This window comes from Passer montanus, unplaced genomic scaffold (genome assembly GCF_014805655.1).
Source record: "Passer montanus isolate IOZ18808 unplaced genomic scaffold, ASM1480565v1 scaffold89, whole genome shotgun sequence".
Classification (NCBI taxonomy): domain Eukaryota; kingdom Metazoa; phylum Chordata; class Aves; order Passeriformes; family Passeridae; genus Passer; species Passer montanus.
In genome coordinates, this window is record NW_024374256.1 from 1,562,315 (window position 1) to 1,567,931 (window position 5,617).

The following is a 5,617-nucleotide window of genomic DNA, read 5'->3' on the forward strand; positions in this document are numbered from 1 at the left end:
CCCTGCGCTGCCGGGGCCGTGCTCGGGGCACCGGGGCTGTGCTCGGGGCTCGCCGTGAGCGCCCGGGGCTGTGCTCGGGGCGCCGGGGCCGCTCGGGGCTCGCTGCTGCCCGTGCGGGCTGTGATGGTGCGGGGAGTGCGGGCGGCGCTCCCGAATCTCCCCGGCACACGGGAAAGCGGAGCCGGCTGAAGGCCCAGGGAATAAAGATCTCAGTTTGGGGGGTTTTGTCCCTCACCCTCCCGGCGCCGTCTTCTCGCAAAGGCCTGCGCCGCCAACTCCGACCACGCTCCGGTGTCACTTTGCCGGACGTCTGCTCTTCCCTCCCTCTTGGCTCTTGTCCTCCTTACCGAGACCCCCAAGCCAGATGTGCAGGAGGTCGCTCACCCCCTGCCCACATCTGCAGCTGGCACAGCCATCGCCGAAGGAAGGGACAGGCTGCAGCAGTTGTCACCCACGGCAGAGCAGCCGGCTGGGGCACTGTGCTCTGGCACTCCTCAGTTCAACATCTTCTCACTCCGGCTGGAACCAGCAGCTCTCCTGGAGAAACCGGAGGGGAGGTGGGGATTTGGTGCCAGGTGTTCCACAGGCCGTGGTGATTTCTTGTCGTTCTGTCTGGATTTGGTGCTGTCACGCTCCATTATCATACCTGGGGATGTCTCCATGGTTAATTGGTCAGATTTGCTCATTCCGGTTTAAAATTGCCTCTTCAGAGGGCTGTGCTTTGAGCAGAGCAGCATTTCCCCCCTGCTGCAGGGACAGCAGGGAGGCACTGGCCATTCGAGGTGAGCTTTCCTAATTTTCATCAGCCAGGTATGGCACAGCTTGTTCTTCAAATCAAGAGCACAGCTTCTCCTGGAGCCCCCATGAGGTGGGGAGGCTCTGCCTGGGCCAACACCTGGCACGAAGGTGCGGTGGGTGAAGAGCCTCTGCTCTGAACCATCGCTGGAGCCGTGAGGAGGAGTTTGTGCTCCGAGCGGGGAGAGGAGGGAAGTCCTGCGGCCGTTCCCAACCCACGTCATGCGCCCGGAGCCGGGCCGCAGCTTATTGCTGCGAGACAGCGCTTTTTATTTGTGGTTTCTCCCTTCCTAGGAAGGGAGATGGCTGAAAAGGCAGAAAACGCCGCTCGACTCATAATGGGAGGAAACGAGCGCCGGTACCCAGGGCGGGGGAAGCGGCGGGCTGAGTGCCCGGTGCCGGTGCCCGGTGCCGGTGCCCGGTGCCGGTGCCCGGTGCCGGCGGGGCTGTGGCAGCCCCGGGGTCGCTTCCCAGCGGAAATGCCCGGGGGGCTCGGGGCAGCGGCAGGCGCGGATTCCCTCGCGGCACCAGGAGCGGGTGTGTTACTCCAGGCTGGAAGTGGAGGGAGCCTCTGGCTCTCCCCTTCCCCCGTCTCACCTTGGCTGGGTCGGGGTCAGGCACCACGTGCAGGCGGGATTTCAGCAGATCAGGGTTTTTGCATCCCAGGATCTCAGGTGGGACTTAGCAGTTTGCCTCCCTTTGGTTTAAAATGATAAGTACACACTCTTAATTACAGCGAGGAAAATAATACAGGTGTTCTTCACCTCCACACCTGGGTCAGATGTTAGAGAGCTCCCTGAGGTCCAGCAGCAGGGCTGGAACAGGGCTTGGGAGGAGTTTTGCACTTAGAGGTGAAAATCGCCAAGGGCAGGGGCCCAAGGGGGAAGTTTTCACCCCTCCTGGGAGAGGTGGCACCACTGAGAAAGCAAGGAGACGTTTCTGGAACACCGGTTACGTAAATTGCCCTGGGATCGCTGCCATGCAGGTTAGAAACCGGCTTCCTCCGACCTTTGCTTTCTGAGTCATGGAGCAGAGGTGCTGTCACCGTGCTGGTGGAGGCATCAGTCCTATTGTTGAGGGATTTGGGGTTTTTCCACTGTGTTCCGGGAGAATTGGCCATGTGGTGCCCCTGTTCCTGGCCCACCAGAGCTCAGCCATGCCAGGGAAACGCGTGGGAGTGGGTGGCAATGGGAGCTTGAACTGCTACCTGGCAGGAGCCACGTCCCTCTGTCCTGGAGTCTGGGCTTTGTAATCATTGCTCCTCCTTTTTTTACCCTTGCCATTCTCTCTTCTGCTTATATTATTCCAAATATTGCTTATGTAGTAGAAAAACATGGCTGGGGCAGAGCACAAACACTGGAGAACAGAGTTGAGTGACAGAAATCCTTCCCTGGGAGGGTGGGCAGGCCCTGGCACAGATGCCCAGAGCAGCTGGGGCTGCCCCTGGATCCCTGGCAGTGCCCAAGGCCAGGCTGGATGGGGCTTGGAGCAGCCTGGGACAGAGGAAGGTGTCCCTGCCATGGCAGGGGGAATGAGGTGGGCTTTAAGGTCCTTTCCATCCCAAACCATCCTGTGTTTCTTTGATTCCATGACTTCATCCCCATAACGATGGATCTGTCATCAGGGCTCCGCTTTGCTTCAAATTCTTCTTTCATTACACAAACCTACAACAATGCAACTGACGTGGGATTACGCCAAACTCCACCACTTCAAGCTAATTATTTTTTGCCTGTATATGTGTATCACCCTTTATTGAGCAGGAGCTGCTCATTAATAACTCTTCTCAAGCATGGTAGCTTGAGCTGTGCAAACTACTCGAGAGACAAGGGAGACAGCTGAGTGGCTGTCATCTCTGATATGCCTTGTGCAGAGACTCCTCTGTTTGGGCTACCAGAGTTCCTTTGGAGATCTCTATCCTTGTAGAATTATTTCCTTTCTCTGAACTGCAATAGGCAAGATCCATAAATTCCACTTAATGGTAATAATTTAAACACGCCTTGTTCTTGTGTCAAACTAGCAGGAGCACTGGAGTGAAAGGTTTCTTCCTCTGCTCCTTCCTTGAGTGTTTCATGGCTCATCAGAGTTGGGTGAAAGAGCATCTCTGGGTGCCTGGTACTTGTGAGGTGTTTTGGGGCCCCTCAGAAGTGGCTGCTCAAAGCCTGAGGATGCAGGAGCAGCAGGCAGAGCTGTCCACAACCCGGGATGCCTTGAGCTGGTGGTGTAACCACAGAGCAGGACTGGGCCCCATCCCACAGCCCTGCCAGGATGCACCTTGTCCTGGTTTCACATTAGAGCACACTGGCCTGCTCTGGAAATTGCTCCCTGTGCTGCGGATTATGTGGAATTAAAAGGATTTAAAGCGCAAGATGTCCTAAGATAAATATCTCCCAAGTTCAGCCAGGCTGGCAGTTGCGTAACTGAGCGCGCTTGTTTTCCAGGATACTTTTCTGTGTGCTATTAAGGAAACGCACCCAGCGTGTGCTCGGGAGGGTTTGTGCCAGCTCTGGGGCAGCTGCAGTGGCCCAGAGGTGCCCTGGCTGTGGGGCTGCTGCTCCACGTGCCCGTCAGATTAGAGCCCTAATCCCCGTTTCCGCTCACCCCGAGCAGGGAGCTGCAAGGACAGGCTGCAGGCTCCCGTGTGGCTGCCTCATCAGCAGCCCAAGCCCTGCTCTGACACAGCCTGGGTGAGCTCCTCACTGCCCTGGGCACCCCAGGGAGGAGCTGTGCCTCCCTCCTGCAGCAGACGTTGCCTGGTTGCTGCAGGAGGGGGACCTTGGGAGTTCTCTCAGAGCAGGACATTTGGGAGGCTCCTTTGCAGCCCAGAGTGCTGTGGGAGGGCAGCTGCACCTGCTCCCCCTGTGTGAGGCGTGCAGGGCAGAAATAAAGCATTTTAAAGAGGCAGATGTCAGCCCAAGAAACCCACAAACGATTTCAGCCCTGCTCGTGGCGTGCTGTGTTTTATCTCGGGAGGTGATGAGTCTGGAGCCATTTCCATCTGGAGCATACACAAATGGCCCTCCAATTCCATATGAGGGAATAAGAACTGCTTTTGCTCTGGGGTGGAAGGAGAGCACTTGGCTCTAAACACTGCAATTCTCTGCTCACACATCTGACTCCTGGCAGCCTGAGAAAGCGAGAGTTTCATCAGGAGCTTCATCCCTCTAAGAGCAGGGAGCTGCATGCCCAGGAAACCTCCCTGGCATGGACACTGCTCTCTTTCTTTCCCCATCCCTTCCATCCCAGGTAGGATGGGTTTCTGTCAGCAGCAGAAGGACAAGTTTCCCTCTTCAGGGAGCTGATAAAACTCAGCCCTTGAAAGTCTGGTGGCTCTGGAGGTATCAGCTGGTGTCTCCCAGCTCACCCTTGAAGCTGAGGGGTTGGACACCCCCTGCACCCACTCACCCCTCTCCTGACACGTGCCTTGTGGATCTGTTCTTCAAATCAAGAGCCAGGCACTGTGTCCCTCTGTCCAGCACAGAAATTCTGCTTCTTAAGCTGTTTGAGAGAAAAGCAGCCCTCCCCGAGCTGTGGTTTGGATTAGCAGCCAGTTGTGAGCTGTGCATGGGTGACAGCTGAGCCAGTAAACATCAGCCTCTTTCCAAGTCTGGTTATCTTGGTGCGTGGCTCCCCCTGCGCTGTGGGGGCTGCTCATAAACACAAATTCTTACTTCACTGCTCAGCTATTCTCTGTGCTAATGGCACCGAGGGCTCAGGGTAAACACCAGGGCAGCATTCCTCTGGGAGAGCTCCTGCATGGGGCTGCTGGGGCCTGCTTTCAGCCCTGGGATGAAACTACTTTGGAACTAAAGTTAAGCTGGGACTAAGGTGAGTTGTGGAGCTCAGATGGGGCCCATACAGATGTAAATATTGCAGTGTAGTGGAGAAGTGAGGAAGAAGTCAGGTTGATCACCTCAATGGATCCTTGCTGCTCCGGGGAAGGAGCTGGCTTTGTTTCTGTCAGTTCCTGAAAGGCTCTAGAACCCATTCATCCCGCTGAGGGTCTGACTGGCACTGCAGCTCTTCACTTGGCCCATAACTTCTGAAAAGGAAGGAATAAACTGCCCTTGTTCTTTCTGAGGAGGAGAGGAATGCCATGATTTTTGGAGCCTGAGACTGCAGTGCAAACAGATGTCAAAGCAAAGTCTTCTTGCCCTTGTTTTTCTCCACAGTCTGCAGAAAACCTCCTGTACGTGCTTATCCTGCTCTGGGTATCTGTGTCTCAATGAAATCCCACCCACTTTTGCCCGCCCGGCTCCCCGGGCGGTGCCGGTGCCGTCTGAACCCGATCCCGGCTCGGTTCGGCCCGGGCTGCCCCGGGCCGGTGCCACTCGGGCTGGCTCGGGTCACCTGCCGTGACTTTGTGCGGGGCTGGAGCTGCAGCCAGGCGGGTGGGGCAGATTTCCCGCAGCTATCAGTTATTTATCAGTAATAAATACGGTAGAGCCGTGGCACGGCGCTGTGGCTGTTAACCCTTCGATGCCCGGCAGCAGGGCAGGAGGGTGGGATGGAGCAGCGTGGTGGGAATCTGCAGCGACCACCCCGGGGATCCTCCCTGGTGCTGTGTGCCCCACGAGCAGCACTGGGTGGATAAGGAGCCCCAATTTCATTTGGGGGAAGTGTGGAGAGACTCTCTGGGCAAGAGACTTAAGTTAAAAAGAGTCTGGTGTATGGGGAAATGTTCAAGCACCTTGTGCCATGTCCAAAGTGCCACCCTGCCCTGTTTGTCCACATGAGGGGCTCCCAAAGCCACCAGCTTTTGGAGGGACATGAGGAGCAATCCCATGCCTAGCATGTGCTAACAGCAGCTTCTCTTGCTTTGCAG